Source organism: Vulpes lagopus, chromosome 8, assembly GCF_018345385.1.
Source record: "Vulpes lagopus strain Blue_001 chromosome 8, ASM1834538v1, whole genome shotgun sequence".
Lineage (NCBI taxonomy): Eukaryota > Metazoa > Chordata > Mammalia > Carnivora > Canidae > Vulpes > Vulpes lagopus.
Window position 1 is genome coordinate 131631878 of NC_054831.1, and position 15067 is coordinate 131646944.

A 15067-nucleotide genomic window follows, 5' to 3' on the forward strand; every position below is an offset into this window, starting at 1 on the left:
GAGCAGGGGCCCTGCTCTTGTGCTCGTGCCCGGCATCCAGCACCGAGAGCCCCGTCGGGGCTGGGCTCCCGGAAGAAAGGTGCTGAGCACGGTGCCTGGGCGGCCTGGGCAGGACGGGCGGGTCTGGGGTCACCCCGCCTGGGGCTCAGGCCTGGCTCCTCCGCGTCCTAGCTGTTGACCTTTGAGTAAGTGACTTCTGAGCTGATCTGAAAACGGAGCCCAGACCAGTCTCCCAGGCCTGTGGTAAACATTAAACAAAGCAATCATCTAAGGGGGAACATTCCGGAAGGTTCTAAATAGGGGTCATGCGTAGCTTCTTACAAAACAGGGCACATTTCCCTGATGTGCTGACGGAAGGCCCTGGCCTAGATAATCACAGAGCCCGGGTGGGGAGCGCCCACCCGGGGACAGTGGATTAGGTGGCACAGAAGGCCGAGTGCCGGGTCCGGGGCTGAGGGCAGGGGCTCTGGGTGGAGGCCAGGCTGCATGAATGGGGCCAGCCTGGAAGGGGCCGTCCCTGGTGGCACCTGGGTGTCACCCTGATAAGCAGACAAGCCTGCGCCCGTCAAACCTTGCCAAACTCACCCAGGACAGGTAACACCTGTGTGTTGTGCTGTACGTACATTGTGCTTCAAGGGGTAAAAAAGAAAAAAAAAAATCCAACTACAGCACTAACGTATTTTAGACGTTCCACTAAAAAATCATTTTTATAGTCTGTCCCCCAAAACCCGGGTACGGAGCCCGGCAGTCCCATGCCGCCCAGCAGGCCTCAGTGATAGGTAGTGGGCCCCAACCCTGCCCATCTGGAAGGTTCTGCGGCTGACCTCGGTCCCCGCACGGGAGGCCCGCGTCCCAGGAAAGGCCAGGGCGCTCACCCGAGCTACGCACACGCTGTGGGAGAAGCCAAACGCCAGGAGAAGGCTCCCAGCTGCCCCGGCCAGGGGAGGTCACGTCCAGGGGGCGCACCGAGTGCTCATGAGCTCTCTTCTGGGCCCGTCACCCCTCACGGAGCCCAAGGCGGACAGCGCTGCCATCTCCTGAGCACCCGCCTGCCTGCTCGATGCCACCTGCGGGACGGCCGGCTTCATCTCACTGCTTCCTCCTAGCACCCCGTCCAGGCTGTGGTGACCCCGCGTGAGGATCGCAGGCGCTGGGGGTGCGCGGGGTCGCCCCCTCCAGCCACGTGCCCGGGAGGTGCCCCGCAAAGCCTGCCAGGCGGCGGATGCCGAGTCCCTGCCAGGGCCGGGCTGCAAATCTTCCTGTTAAGGTGGAGCTTGTTCCAGAAACTAGCAATAGGATCGCCCTTAGAGGAATAAGACGTGAAGCCTGAGCTACTCCTGTGGGCAAATCACCGAGAGACGGGGGCTTCTCAGGCCCAGGCCTGACGAGTAACAGGACCAAATGAGGCCGGTAGCCAGAGGCAGAGGGGAACCCCGAGAAGGCGGAGCCCGCTGCCCAGGGCGGGAGGGGGGCAGGTCTTCAGGGCCTAAGCGCACCTCCTCTGCGCTCCTGCCTTTCTGCTGGGGGAGCGCAGGGCGAGGAGGCGCGTCGGGCGGCAGGGCTATTCGCCCTCTCTTCTGGAATTCACTCTTGCCATCATCCCGTGAGACCAGGTGCCCCGTGCGCTGCTGCAGCGTGCCCGGAAGGTCCCAGGTCTTCACACGCACGAACTCTCAATCCTTAGGGCAACCGTCGGGGGGCTCACCCGTGTGGCAGGAACCGAGGCACGGAGACAAGAGAGCTCCCGCAGTTGGGCCTCGCGGTCTGGCCGCAGAGTCTCGGCCTGTGGCCACGGAGTCCCGCTAAGCCCCTTCTCCCGCGGCCGCGGCCGCCGGACTGCAGCTCCCGCACCTGCCCCTCCAACCCTCCTGGTGCTTTCCACGGTCCGCATCCCGCCCGCATCCTGGACGGCCCCAGACCGCGGAACCTCGGCTTCTTGCTGAAGCTGCCCCAACTTCCGAGTGGGGCCGGGAGCCCTGGTTTCGGACAGTCCGGGACGGCGGGCAGCGGTGGTGGAAGCAGCGACGAGACCCTTGGCTCCAGCCCCAACCCCAAAGGGTCCTTCAAGCTCTGTCAACGACCGGATTGGCGCAGGGAAACCCAGCCCGGTCGGCCTTGAAGGTCCCGGTCTGCCTACGGAGAGAGACAGCCTGGCAGAGCCGGGGCGGCGGGCTCCGGGCCCGGTGAGGCCGCCCTTAGCTTCACTCCCCTGCAGGCCTCCCGCACCACGCCTGTTCCCACGCGCCGCGCAGGTTCTCCTGTCCCTGCCTCGGTGCCCCCTTCTCCTGGACACAGAGCCGGCTACGCCAGGCCAGGCCCAGCAGCGGGCAGGGAGCGTCGGGACTGCGGCGTGCTGGCGACCTCTGTGGTCTCTGGGCCTCCGTCCTGACGCTTACAGCCGTGGGGGTGACCAGGATGCAGGACAGCACTCGCCAAACACGACGGGGTTCTCAGATATCACCCGGCACTCACTTCTCGGCAGCACTAGTCCCCGGCAGCTCCGGGTCTGAGAGCCACCTGGTAGCCCCTACTACAGGTGGGGGGGGGGGGGTGACCGCAGGCACCCAGGGGATACAGCCCTTGTCGTTTTCTCATATTTCATAGTAATTATTATTTTTTTTCCCCTTCAGGTATGCCGTTTAATCTGTCCTGCGGAGGCTGCCCCGTGCAGCTGCTGGCCCCTAAACACAGCTTTTAGCCAGACTCTCTGCGGGCCCCTGCCTGCCACACTCATCCTCCGGGCGGGCCTGCTGCCCACGGGCCCGTGGTTCCCACAGGAGCACTCCACATCCCAGAAATCCGATTCTCTCCAGAGACAGGGGCCTGCAGCCTCCTGCTCCCCCCACCCACGCGCTGACTCAGCGGCGATTGCGGGCCAGGCACCAGCGACGCAGACCAGGTCGCAGGCTCAAGACGGACAGTCACAGGCTCAGAAGCAGGGAGTCGGGGCCGGGGGGGCGGGGGGAGTGGAGGGATCACAATCACACAGGTGCCTCATTCACAGGCGGAACTAAGCCTGAGCATCGGTGCTGCAGGACGTGCTCCCTGAGGGCGCCTTGGCCTGATCCCTACAATATGCCCCATGAGGTCCCCGTGTCCTGTGTCCACGGCGCTGCATGCCCAGAAAGCCCTTCTCGGGCCGTGGTTTGATGGTGCCAGAGCACTGACGGCCAGCAGGAACCCCATGGTCCTCTGGGATCTGCAAAAATCACTCAGCAAGTTGTTCTAGCTCTAGACACCATCTGGCTGGGACTGGGAGAGGCAGCATTCCCCTGTCACCTGGGCAGCCTCCAGGAGCCTGCCGCCACCTGCTTGCTGGCCTCCCCTCAGGCCCTGGCCACCCCTGCCCCGGCTCCAGATGCACCGCGTTCCCATTGGGGCGCAGCAGCGCCCGCAGGAGCCAGTCCACGGCCTCGGGTGGGCTGACGGCGGCTGCCCCGGGACCCCGTGTGGTGCACAGAGGAATCTCCGCACACGTGTCACGCTGAGCCACCGTTACCACTTCCTCTGCAAGGCAGGCTCATCCCGCCTTTTCCACCTTTCTCGTTATCCCCTCCTGGATGGCGCCGTGGACGTTTCCAGTCTGCTAACATCTCTGGGCGCCCCCTGCCCCTCCATTCGTCTTTTTTTTTTTTTTTTTTGATGCAGCACTTCCATGTCCCTCTGGAGAGCCGGTCTCAGGACCTGGGGTTCAGGCCTGGAAATGTGGCCCCGTCTGGCCAATCAGAGCCCAGAATCACCCTGGCCTTGGTGATTGGCTCGGGAGGGGCACAAGCGACCCCAAAGCCAGCCGGTCAAGGCCAGTGTCTGGCCCACCCATCCCTCTCCAGACGTGAGCCTGAGGATGAGGCTAGAGATGCCGGCAGCGGGCTCGCCAGGGGAGGCGAGTGTGGACGACATGGACTGAACTCAGGCAGCAGCTGTGTCTCGGGCCACACCAACCCGAGGTCAGGAAAAACCCTGCACGTGAGCTAATTCGTTCTTAAGCCAGCTGGAGTTGTGTTTTCTATCCCATCTCCCTGGGAATGAATTCAGGGAAACTGCTTTTGTGCAGGATCGTTTTCTGGGCACCCGGCATCCCCACAAACTTAAAGGCCATCTGCCGTATGCCAAGCGCTCCGAGCTCTCGCTCTCCTTCCTGAGCTGACAGACAGAATGGATACTGGGGTTCCCTTCCTTGCACAACATCGATGAGCGCTCACGCCGTGCGTACTTCAAGCCAGGCTTGCCTCTGCACTCAACAGTCCCCCTCTGGCTTGAACCCCGGAAGGCACACACTTTCACATCCTGCCTCAAGGCCACGTCCAGACGTCTCCCGCCCACATCAGCCTTTCTCCTTTTATCCCACCTGGAGGGGTCCGTGGACACCAACCCCACCCTCAGCCGCTGGGTCTCCTCCCTTTGCCGGAGGGTTCCAGCTCCCGTCTGGGTGCTGACCATGTGCCTGGCACTGAGCCTCAGCCCACCCAGTTCTCTTGCCGAGCCCGTGGGAGCGGGGCTAGCATGTCGCACAGGCGGGGACACGGAGGCCGGGACAGAGGCACTGGCTGGTTCAAGGTGGTGCAGGTGGCACGGCTGGATCCCAACCCAGGAGTCTGAATGATGGCAGAGCTCGTGTTCCTAACTACTGGACTAGGCTCCCAGCCCAAATACCGTGCTGTGCATATTTCTTGAGCTAAATGCCAGAACAAAAAGCCTGACGAATGGGCGCAGTTCTAGAAGGAATCACGCCTGACTTCGAACTTCGGTAAGAACGTCTGGGCCCTCCGTTCTTGGCTCTTGGAAACAAGCGTCGCCCTCCTCAAGGGCTGGCTTCTAAAGGAACAGATCCAGAACGGGACCCCAACCGCTCCGTGGCGTGGCCTCTTTCCCTCTCCCCCTCACCATGCGTGGCTCTCGCCTCTCACCCCTCCTCTCTCTTCACCACCTCCAGGGGAAAAAAAGAAAAAAAAACTCAAAACATAAAGGGGAGGGCGTGGTATTGGTTACACCCACCAGCTCAGGACACAGCCCAGCGTGCAATGAGCACGAAGCTCACAGCAAATTGGGTGGAATCAACTTGAGTGAGGGAGGCCTTGGCCTGCTCCAGCTTCCTTTCCCACCCCTGAGTGCGAGTCAGCAGCAAAACACCTGCCTCCGTGTCCTTGTCCACCCATTAGCAGGAGGCACCGGGCAGATGGACGCTGCCTGTGCCACGGTTCGAGAGCGGGTTTTCCGGGGCGAGCTCCCAGTGGGAAGAGCTCCTTCCTAGGACTGGGAGAAGAAAAGCATTTCTATCTCCAGCAGTTTATACACAAAGTGAGGCCCAGGGGACGGGGCCTGGAATCCACAGCCTTGACTGCGAGGCCACTGGCCACTATGGCCTGGAAACCAAACTGGAAACACGCTTCGGCTGGAATATTCTGCTCGGCCAGCCTCAGACATCGGCGCAGGGGTTAAAGGCATGGAAACGCGCCAGGCAGGCCGCGGGCCCCACAGATGTAAACGATTAGGCAGAGACGAGAAGCGGGCGACGGGGGCCAGGCGATGGCTCTCCCAAGCGTCGCCTCCACACAAGGGTGGAGGCTTGGGGATCCCTGCATCTTCAGGTCCTTATTGCAACCAGATCTGGGCTTTCAGAAGAATTTAAACCAAGGTCCAGAAGGTGGCCTGAACATGTGGGGAACCTGCAGGGCCCCGTCCCAAAGGCGGCCGTGGAAGGCGAACTGAGGCCGGCGCGTCTGCTAGGCCACGACCTCTGTCTCCCAGCGTGCTTGCCCACGACAGGGCGGCCGTGAAGGCGAAGAGCAGCGGCGGTCCCAGGACCACGTCCTGGCTCTGGCCTTTCTCGCCTGTGTGACCTGCAGGCCCCGTCTCGTTCTCACGCGGGGACCCACACAGTAAGAGGTGCATCTCCTGGTGCTGCCGTGACGTTCGTGGGCGATGGAGAAAAAAGCTGGAGAAGGGGCCTGGCACGGCGCAAGCCCCCGCTCTGAAGCCCCCCCCGGAGGTGGTGGGTGGTGGGAGAGGGGAGGGCATCACTGTGGGGGGGGCGGCCGGGAACCTGCAGCGCAGCAGGGCAGCCCGGGGAACGCGCTCCCGATGATTCTCCGGCCCAGCTGAGCAGCTGCTCCGGGAAGAAATAAAATATGCTCCGCATACTTGGAATGTTTCGCTTACGAGCGCTGGGAGGGCCGCCTCTCTAAATGGTTTAGCAGGAAAGTCAGGAACGAGCACGGGTCGCGGCTCTCACGCTGGAGCCCGGGCCAGGCGGAGCCGCAGGGGTGGGGGGCGCGCAGGAGGGCAGGCTGGCCGCCGGCGTGGAGCCCGCTGGGGCTTCCAGAAGGCGCCATCTGGGATTTTTCAGAGGGGCACTGGGATCACATCCTGGTGTCCTAATGTGAAATTGGATCCTCCCTCTGGAAACCAGGCCCCGGGCAGCCATAGGGGCAGAGGGGAGGGCCCTTCCGGCCTCGGCCGGTTTCCCACACTCCAAGGGCGCCCCGGGTTTCAGCCAATCGAGTTAATTGAAAAATTACCTTGGTCTGAGAAAGAGCAGGCCTAAGCCACGGGGGACGGGTTCCCAGGAGACCCTACTGGGTCCAGCGCGGCCGGCCTCGAACCTCGAACAGCCGCAGCTGGGAGGTCGGGCAGGGCGCTCAGCCTTGCGGGGACACAGGTCCGGTGCGACCTCCCAGCTGCCTCAGGGGGTGGTGCGATGCCCGCGTCACCAACGAGGGCGCTGAAGGGCCTGCCCCGGGCCCATACCTGGCGAGGGGTGGGCCACTGTCACGGGGCCACCTGGCTTCCCCCTGCCATACGTCTTCCCAGGATTTTATTCTCTGACGTGTCCCAGGGCCCCCAGCCCCAAATCCTGACAAATGTAACTCAGAAAGCACGCCCAGGCTGCCCAGCAGCTAGCGAGGCGGGATGGAGGCCTCCGGCCCGGACCAGGTGGCGTTTTCTCACGAACAAGGCCGTGCGGCGGCCTGATCCTGTGGAGCTCATAGGGCACTTCTAACTGCTTCTCCCTACTGACCTCGTTCAGGGCAGTGACCCAGGCCCAGGGAACAGCTGCTCGTCCCAGCATCCATCCGGGGAGCGCGGGGTGCGTGAGGCCTGGGCCCGGCTCCCTCCCCACCCCTGCAGGCTCTGGGGGCGGGGGACAACCTTGCCTCTCGGGCTGCTCTGTGCCTCCTGTCCTCCTAGCCTCTGTCTGAAGGGCTGAGGGAGGGAGCCCACGATCCCAGAGTGGTCCATCCTGTCTCCGGAGACCTTGGTGGTAGCGGATTCCTGGACTTCAGGGCGAGGACCAACAGGGGCCCCCGCGGTCATGTCCCTCCTCCCGTCAGGCTACACCCTTCAGAGCTAAAAGTGAACAAAATTGATTAGAAAAACACCCCTACTTCGCTTGGGGAGCTTCAGCAGCGTGGGCTGTCAACCAAACAGAATCCAGGCAGAAAAAGGTGGGGAATTTTGGGGGGGGGCGAGGGGGCAGGAGGGTCACCTCAGGCCCCTAATGAGCTACTGAGCTTCTTCCCCTCGCAGGAGACCTCGGCCCCAACATAGAACCTGCGTATCCGTCTTCCCGTTTCTGCCAGATGCTTGCTGAGCACCTCCACGGACACGCAGAAACGTGGCAGGGGCGAGGCCGTCGGGGCTTGAGTCCCAGCCTCTCCGTAGCCTCCCTGTGCCTCCGCTCCCTCATCTGTAAATTGGAGCAACAGGAGCCCCTCTCTCCCGGGGTGCTGCGAGGAGGAAATGAGCCACCGTCCGGGGGCCGCGGCTGCGCACAGAACAGGGCTCGGCCTCGGCCGGGCCGACACAGCGGCTTTCCTGCTGGTCCCCGCCCCCCCACCCCCCACCGTGGGAGCCACTGCCTTCTGGTTCTGAGACCAGCCCCAGCCTGGCAGCCTGGTCCCGGGTCCCCAGGGGCGTCTCCTGGAAACTCCTGACCCTGCTAGAACGTTCTCTGCGGGGAGGTCTCCAGAGCGGCCGGGCCGCGCAGCCCACGCGATCCGAGGCTGGAAGCCCACGGGGAGGGGGCACAGGAAGCCCCTGTCTTTGCTGCCCACCACCCCCGCTTTCTCGCTTACGAACCGAAAGAGATGTGACCCGGACCCTGCTCTGAGCGGCCACCAGCGTGCCACCCGACGTCCCCCCGTCCGTCTGGCCCACTCCACCAACATTTCACAAAGGTCAAATGCTTACTCCACTCCGTATGCCGCCTCTTGGGAGAGCAGAGGAGGAAACTATTTGAAAAATGTAAATTGAAAAAAAAAAACCCCACGGTGCCCCACCTCCCATCCCCGTCCCCCACACGCTTGCACACGGGCTCGCACACGCACGCACGGCTCACACCCAGCTCGACGGCACACATGACCGTGCCTTGGCACCGCTTAAAAGAAGTAGGAGGACAAAGAGACGATGCGGAAATTCTCACCCACGGTGACCGGCCCCCAGGCTGCTTTCCCTGGAGGAATACAAACAAGCCTGCCAACCCGGACAGGGGGATCTTGAACGGAACAGCATCCTTCCAGGTCTTTCCGGAGCACCTCCCGGCAGGAGGCATGCGTTATGTGTCCCAGCAGCTCGTGGTCGGGGCCGCGGAGCTGGGGCCCGGGGATGCCGCAGGTCAGGGCTGCCCTCTCCCCACAGCCCTGCGCTCTCTTGGCCCGAGGTGCTTTCAAGACCAAACGTGCTTTTCCTTGAAGTCTCTCTTCTACACCCTCCCCTGCCTGCCCCCACCAGGGAGACAACGGCACCCACTGAAGAACAGCGGGTTCTAGGTTCGGCTGCTGCGGACCCCGTGTGCGGCCCCAACGGAGCAACGATCGGAAGCTGGAGCAGAGACCCTGGACGTGAGCGGCCTGGGGCGGGCCAACGGCTTTCTGTTGGTCCGTGTATCGCAGTCCACGCCAGCCTCCTCCCGCCCTACTCCCTTGAGCTGAACTTCTAGATCTTTCCTCTTTCGACTCCACAAACTCCAAACCTGGAATGTCCAAGGCCTCGGGTTTGCTGACACATCTGAAATGGTCTGATGGCTCACGGCTGCATGAAGGAGGGCACGTGCCGCTGGGGTGAAGCGAACTGGTGGGGAGGGGGGTGTTCAACAAAACCGAACACACAGGCCACGGGTTGCGCGTCCACGGTCGGACAAAGCGGCAGAAAGTAGGCCAAATGCAGAGTCCTAACGAGGAGCAGGTGTTCGCACTGTAACTGACTTGTAATAAGAAAAAGCCCCGTGTCCTGTGGGCACGCTGCCATCTCCCCCTGGAACTGCAGGCTGGTCACCAGCCAGGCCAGTGAGGTCACCCCGTCAGGGGTGGATGGCACATAGCTGCGGACATTCCAGGAATCAAAAACAAAACAAAACTAAACAAAAAAAAAAAAAAATCAAATGCAAGCTCTGGTTATTCTTCAGCCAAAGGCCCTGGATGATGAAGCTCAAACCCAAGAGGCCCAGGGACAGGGGGACAGCACCCCTCCGGTGCCTTTGCAGGTTAGCGGTTAGGTCAGCACAGCTTCCAGCCACGGCCAGGAGCAAGGCCAGAAGGGTGTTCAGCTAAGATCCTTTCAGTACTTGTGAAAAATAACCCGGGATAACCCCCCAGTGCCCAGGAAATTGTGCCCCTGATCCCCAGAGAAAGCTGTAAATCTCCTTCCAAATGAGCATTTTTTTTTTCTCTGTGTGCACACCTGCAAAAAGCTCCTTTGGGGGGAAGTAGGGGGACAACCAGACCCCTGCCCTGGGCTGGCCCGGCCTGGCCTGGCAGGCAGGCAGCTGACTCAAACATTTCCAGGCAGAAACTCAATCTCCTTTGTCACCTGGCCTGCAAGTATTGTTTTTCTCCTCCACCTTTGTCCTCCCCTTTCTGTAATCCCTCGGCTGCCTGAAAACGTTCACAGGACCCTCTTGCCAAGTGGCTGTTTATTTGGCCACGGATGCTGCCTACAGGGCCCCAAAAGACGTATGTGAACTTGTCACTGCTTAGGTTTTGGTTCCTTTTGAACCAGGAGCTGCCAGCAAGGGCGGGTGGGGTGGGTGGTGGTGCAGGGCTTGGAAAGAGGGAATGCAGAAAAGGGGAAAGAATGGTGTCCTAAGTGCACAGCCCCGGCCCCACCTGTCCTAACAGCATCCTGTGGAGTTTCTAGCTGCCTCTCCCCACCCCACCCACCCCCGCCTTGCTCCCAGGGGGTGCTGCTCACGTCTTCAGGACCCTGCTGAGTCCCCTTCGACAAACAGGAGAGACGGAACACACAGCTCGGTGAGGGGACACTGCTAGACGAGCAAGGGGTGCTTCTGGCACCAGCGGCTCTCATCTAGGTCAGAAAGGGTGCCCGGAGGGGGAGGAGAGAGGTGAGGTTGGTCAGGCCGGGGGATCAAGGCAAGATGTCCTGCCCACCCCCTGCCCCTAGCACAATCCGCTCTGTCCTGACTGGGAAGAGAGATGGGGGGGAAGGGGATGAAGCTGAGGTGCAGGGAGGTGTATGGGATCCTGTGCCATGGCAGCTGTTGTCTCGTGTCAACGAAACAGACTTAGTGTGGGAGATCACCTGGTAGGATGTGGGCCAACAGGTGGATGCTACCATGAGATCGGCTCGGGGCTCCCTATGAAGGTGAATGCTTAAAACCGAGCCAACACTGTAGGGGCTGCCTGGAAAGGAAGTGAGTTCCCAATCACAGGAGGCATTTAAGCTCAGGGGGAGCACCTCGACCGGACAGGAGCAGTCAATGTGTCGTCCTTGCCCCAAATTCTCGAAGTTAGCTACTTGCCCACAATCTGGAAGGACGCAGCTACACAGGCCAGGGACCCCGCCACCTGTACAGATGCAGCCGGGCCAGGACAGTCACCTGATCCAGGGTCTGCCGAACTACCGGCCAGGCAGGGACCAGTCAGGTTCCCTCTCCCAGGCACTGACGGGACTGTAAGAACCCGGCCAAGGGGCAGAGCAGCAAGGCCGAGAAGGCAGCTGCGGAGGGTTCTGGGGTGGAAAGGGTAGGGGGGCGTGCTGGGGAGAGACGGCACTGCCCCAGGCTCCCAGGGTTCGTGGCCGGACCCCATGTGGCCAGCCTTGGGCTTCTCGAGGTTGCCTGCGGCGTCCGTCCAACAAGCTGCAGTGCTTTGAGCGGAGCACCTTCCCTCACCTGAAGCACCAGAGCATCGCTGGTGGGACACGCTGCAGCAGGTGCAGGGCCCTCCCGCGGGATGCAGGGCTGGGCGAAGGCTCAGTGACTGTCACTGCAACCTGCCGTTCCTGAGGCTGCGAAGGGGATCAAGCCCCAGAGCACCTCCCCACGGCCAACTCACATTCCCTCGGACTATGGGGTTCACGCCCGGCCTGTGCCCTGCACGTACCTCCCGTCATCACCGCTCAGCACAGCGCCCTGATCCGACCACGTGCCACGGACAACAAGGCTCAAAGCTCAGTCACAGCCAAGACTCTCCGAGTCCCACCAGGCAGCAGAGTGCCCAGGGGGCGCACACTAACCTACCCCCACCCGACCCCGCGGGAAGACGCTTCCGATACCGCCAATGCCAAGTCCATGCTCAATCAACATTTTATTTGCAACCCATTTGAGATGGTTTATTATATGGCAGTGGCTTTACTTAGTAGGGACCTACTGTCCGTCAGGCTGTGCAGGGTGGGCTCCTCATTTCCATTACAGGATGAGGAAGCTGAGGCTCCGAAAAATAAAGCAGCTTCTTCAAGAGCCCCCGATGGGGGCTTCCCACAGTTCGTCAGTCTCTGACAAGCTGCTGCCAGACACGTGTCCCCCCGGCAGATGCTACCTCCGAAAATTCTCCCCAGCCAGGACCTCACCCTGTGTCTCCCACTGATCACTGACGCTGAACTTGGGTGATGTGGGGCGTCTGGCCGGGGAGCCTCATCTCTCCAGCACCCATTTTGGTATCAAACTCACACAAAGGATAGTCACGAGCACCTACTCTGGGCCGAGGCCATGCCGAACACCTGCATAAACCATCTCGTTTAACCGCCACGAAACCTCTACATCCCCGATTCACGGATGAAGAAACCGAGGCTCACAGGGCTTAAGGAGCTTGCTCTAGGTCCCCACGGTTGGAAGTGTGGCCTCGGGGCCCCAAGCACTTGGCACACGCCTCCCGTGTCCCCACACGCGGAGCCCCGGGTCCAGTCCTTGTGTCAGTGGGGGACCTCACGCTCCAGCCTGAGCAACGCCAGTCACAGAGGCAAGCCAACCACCCTTCCCTCTAAATCCTGAGCTTCCGGGCTGCCCACTCCCCGCCCTGCTGTGAGAAGCTGGCATCTGTCTGTGGGGTGTGGATTCAGGTCATCTCTGGGCGGGGGCGGGGGGGGGATCAATCAGTGCTTTCCAGGGACATGGCCAAGCTTCACGTGCAGCCTGGAGAGCCTGACCCCCGATGGAGAGGGTGAGAGAACCAGATGCCATCTGGAGTGCCCGGGACCAGCTGCTGCCACTGACCTCAGTGTGTTCAGCAACCCCAGGGAAGGGGCAAGAGGCTGGCAATGGGGACATCACACATCATGCACTCATGCAGGCCCCCCCGGGAGCATGGAGCACGCCCACAGGGGCAGGGGCGGGAGCGTGCTCACACCAACCCCCGTCCAGGCCCAGGCGCAGGGGGCCAGCAGATCCTTCTCAAAGCCCACCTGGGGCAGGTGTGACAAAAGAGGTACACAGAGAGGGAGGGAAGAGAGAAAAAGGAGGGGCCATGATTACGTATGACTGGGAGACGGAGAAGGAAGCTGAGAGCTGGCCCTTAGACAGAGGGAGGGAGAACGAATGATAAATAGAAGAGAAGCCTGAGCTCCTCCGCAGGGTGTAGAACAGCGGCCTGGCCCATAGCAGCTGCTCAAGAAAACCCGCAAAATCCTTAACTGACAGGATCCGCATCCAAGGCTCTTCCTTTCACCGTCATGGCACCTAGCGACGGGCACAGACACTCACCTGCTGAAGGAATCAGCTCACACTCTGCAGGGGCCAGACCGGCACCCGCCACTGGGTTTCCATTCCCAGGCCGCCCTCCTCCGTTGGCTGACACCCCACTCTCAGCTTGTGGGCTTCACGGGGGGCTCCCAACCCCCACCCCAACTGACTCCAGGGCAGGGCGCAGACCCGGGCCTGGCCAGTCAGTGCATTCTGTGCTACTGGACCAGGTGATTGGTTCGGAGCTGTCACATGGTTGAAGCTCAGCCAATGATAATCAGTCCTGGGATTTCTGGAAATATTGGGAGTGAAAGACTTTCTACACTGGAACCCCAGAAAGGTTAGTGTGGCTTCGACTTGTTAGGGGTCCTTTTTTACCACCAGAAAGGATAAAGGCCAAACAGATGAGTGGAGAGCTGCGAGGTGATAGCATGTGAGCACCTGGATGCAGCTATGCCTGAAGCTAGCTTACCTCCAACTATCTGTTACGTGGAGCTACCGATTTCCCTTTGCAGGAATTGGCTTCAGTTGTGTTTCTATTATTTGCAACTCAAAAGGTTTGCAGCTACATGGCTCTCTGTGCAAGTGGTAGGACAGTAAGAAGTGCAAGCAACACAAAGTTGATTTTTTCCTTAATGGTTTCCTCTGAGCCTCAGGTGCCAGTCTGAATGATGGCGATCACGCCTCCCTGCCTCATCAGGGGCAACGGGAAACACGACCTGTTATCCTTAACGTGTTACAGCCAAGAGCAGCGAGACCCACAGCCCCGAGAGGCGACCACTGTCAGGGAGGCCTGTACAGGGCTCACCCACACCTGAGCCTCTGGCTGGAGTTTGCTGAGCTGCCCCACGACCCTCCCACTTCCTAAGCGCCCGGCCCGGCCGAGGGAGGCACCCGCGGGGAGCGCCCTACCAGGGCTGGGGCCCAGCCTTTGAAGGGATCAAGCCCCTGTGTCACTGCTCACTTCAGACAGTGCCATGCACAGCTGAGGACGGGTACAGGGGACCCTGCAGAGTACACAGCAGCGGGGACAGGAGGGCAAACGGCGACTGCGGGCTCCAGGTGGGGCTCCAGCTGGACCCTGGGTTGAATATTATTTTTCTCTCTGCTTCCTGGCTCCAAGGCCTGGGCCAGGTTTCTCCACTTCCCGGTGCCTCAGTTACGTCATCTGTAAAATGGGGGTGATTCATGGACCTAATTTATTCGGGCTGTTTAATGTAGGCCATCCTGCCAAGGAGTCGTCCCTGGAGCAGGTTCCCCTGCATGGTTCTCACCTGAGTGTTCCCAGGTGACGTCAGACCTCACAGGGACGTGGGGGATGGAGGAGAAGCAGGAGGCCCTCTAAGCACCCAGCTGCTCAGGACACTGGGTCATCGACCTGGCAAACAGCAAGTCTCCGAAAAGGACCCAGGGAAGAGGTCGGGGAAGCAGGAAGGCAGAGCTCGTTCGGGACAGGAGGGCAGGGCTCTGCCCCAGAGGTCGTCGGGGTTGGCCGCAGACAGAGGCCCAGTCACCTTGGAGGGACAGTCACACAGGGATGCATGGGTTTGGGGAGGTCCCTGAGGCTGAAGACAGGGAAGCGGTGCTCTGGGTCATTCCAAACACCCCAGCAACTGCTCAAACACACAGCCAAACCTCTGCTCTCTTTTTACAAAATTTTACTTATTCATTGGAGGGAAACGGGGGGTGGGGGGGGGACGAGCAGGGGGGAGGAGCAGAGGGAGGGGAGAAGCCCGCCGAACCTCTCCTGACAGGGCCCTCTAGCTCAAGTGCCCAGCTAACCAGAACTCTGCTCTAGGCTTGAGGACAAAGAAGCAAGCGATGAAAAGCCTCAGCGATGCAACGGATTCTTACTTTCTTGAACCCGAGCAGGGGAAGCTGTCGGCCACGAGCTCAGGCTCTGAGGTAAAACCCCAAAGGGTCTGCAGAAGTTCGGTTCCAAAACAGGGGTCACCCAGGCTCCATGTCCCTGAAGCAGGGAGGCTTTTAGGAAATTTTCAGTGACACTTAAAACCCTTTCTGTGTTTTCAGTGTCTCGTCCTCTGAAAATACCCTTGACTTCAAGCAAGCGGGCGGGCTGTGTCTGGGGCAGGCCTGTGTTTTACGTACGATCACAGCCGTGACCCTTAAGCAGGATTCTGATCCAGGCAGGGG

The 15067-nt window shown here is 61.0% G+C and overlaps 1 protein-coding gene across 4 annotated transcripts in view; it reads right to left on the minus strand.

Moving 5' to 3' along the window:
• The window catches only part of KAZN (kazrin, periplakin interacting protein), a 785323-nt gene that overhangs the window by 118809 nt on the left and 651447 nt on the right, over nt 1–15067 (minus strand). Inside the window, exon 1 of one of the 4 annotated variants that reach the window (XM_041767727.1) lies at nt 8423–8933. The exons of the other annotated variants lie outside the window; for them this stretch is intronic. The gene's annotated coding sequence lies outside the window, so the exon portion shown is untranslated. Of the gene's footprint in view, nt 1–8422; nt 8934–15067 lie in introns of those variants that run through there. 4 annotated transcript variants of the gene reach the window in all.